The sequence below is a fragment of the Anneissia japonica genome, unplaced genomic scaffold (assembly GCF_011630105.1).
Source record: "Anneissia japonica isolate Jap-2015-1 unplaced genomic scaffold, ASM1163010v1 scaffold287748_len1686314_cov196, whole genome shotgun sequence".
NCBI classification, from domain to species: Eukaryota; Metazoa; Echinodermata; class Crinoidea; order Comatulida; family Comatulidae; genus Anneissia; species Anneissia japonica.
In genome coordinates this window covers 186,496-188,426 of record NW_022727190.1, presented here as the reverse complement: position 1 = coordinate 188,426, position 1,931 = coordinate 186,496, and the positions used below count along the sequence as shown (strand labels likewise).

General features: G+C 39.6%; 1 protein-coding gene across 1 annotated transcript in view; it reads right to left on the bottom strand.

Moving 5' to 3' along the window:
- The window catches only part of LOC117113525 (nucleolar pre-ribosomal-associated protein 1-like), a 22,739-nt gene that overhangs the window by 1,234 nt on the left and 19,574 nt on the right, over positions 1 to 1,931 (bottom strand). The gene's annotated exons all lie outside the window — the stretch shown is intronic.

Below are 1,931 nucleotides of genomic sequence, written 5' to 3'. Positions count from 1 at the left end.
ATCCAGCTCTACGTCACTTAAGGGATCATCTATTTCCTTTATACCTTCTACTACCTTCTTAACAAGGCTAACATTTCTCCAAAGTTGCAAGTCATTTCTCTGAATTCTTATGGAATTACCGTTTCTTTCTATAATACGAAATGGCTTTGGATCAAACGGTGGAGTAAATGCATTTCCTTTCCTTTGCTTAAGTAATACTCTATCTCCTACTTTTAGACAACTTTCCTTAGTATTAAGTTTTCTATCTTCATATTCTTTCATTTTCTGTTTATTTTCTGAATCGACTTTACGAATCTCATCGTCATTTCTAGCTATAGTTATCTCTGGTAAGCGAGTAGACATTTTTCGCCCATTCAAAAGTTTCATTGGGGATATCTGTGTTGTAGTGTGTGGCGTTGCTCTGTATTGTCGCAAGTATTCGTACAACACTTGTTGTGTGTTTCGGTGTTCTATACTTGCTGTTAAGAGAGTTTTCTTTAAATTTGACATGAATCGTTCTACTTCCGCGTTTGCACGTGGCCACAATGGTGTTATTCGTTTATGTTTAAACCCGTGATATTCTGTGTATTGTCGAAATTCATTGCTTGTGAATGGCGGACCGTTATCGGTTTGGATGATCTCTGGAATTCCTTGTCGTGCTAGTATAGCATCAAGTTTTGGCAATACTGCTTGTGCCGACGTCGATGTTACAATTTCGACCTCTGGAAAACAGCTATATAAATCGTATACGACCAAAAGATATTTTCCATTTGGTAAGGGCCCTTTAATTCCATTTGAACTTCCTTCCAGGGTGCTTTTGGCATGCTTGACATTTTTAAGGGTTCAATGCGTTCTGCATTTTGCGCATTTGATGCCTGACATGCAACACATTCTTTTACCTTTCCCGTGACTAATTTATCTATCCCTGGAAACCAGACCATTTCTCGAATTAAGACTTCGTCTTCACAATGCCTTGATGACTAGCGTGTGCGATTTCTACCACTTTATTACGTAATGATTTGGGTATAACTATAGTATGTCCTCTGAGTATGATGTTGTCTGTTACTGTCAACTCATCTTTTAACTGCTTAAATTCGCGAAGTTCAGCTTCGTTCCACAACACATGATTATTCTGTTCAATTGCCTGTTTCAATTTCTGTAGTTGGCTATCAACTTTGCTTTCAGCCTCAATATCACTCAGTTTCATCGCCTTTGGGATTGCGTTTCGTACAATATAATTAACATGCGCAACAGTTTGCTGTTCTTCAGTGTCTACTTAAGTAGTCAGCCGGGTTGTCGTGTCCAGGTTGGTATTCCAACTCGTAATTATATGGCATTAATCTTAACCTCCAGCGTTCAATTTGTGTGCTCATTGGCTTGTTATGGTTGAATATGCTGAGTAATGGTTTATGGTCAGTCATTATCTGAAATCTTGCTCCATATAAATATAAATGAAAATGTTCAGCACCGAAAACGACAGCTAACATTTCCCGCTCTGTTTGCGAGTATCGCTGTTCTTCACCGGTCAACGATCTGCTAGCGTATCCTATAACTTTGCCATCTTGGCAGAGCATAGCGGCTAATCCCGTTGGGCTTGCATCCACTAACACCTGCGAGTCTTTCTGAATGTCGAAGTATGTCATCACTGTGGGGCTGATGAGGGCGGCTTTAAGTTTAATAAAAGCTTGTTCTTGGGTGTCTGTCCATTTGAAATAGACATTCTTTCGCGTCAATTCACGCAGCGATGTTGTCAGTGATGCATAATCGGGGATAAATCTCGCCACATATTGTGTTAGTCTGAGAAAAGATCGCACTTCGCTTGCGTTCGTTGGTTGTGGAGCGTTTTGAATATCTTCAACTTTCCGGGGATCAACTGCCAAGCCCTTACTGTTGAAAATATGACCATAGAATTTTACTTCATGTGTTCTGAACACACATTTTTCTTTGTTTAG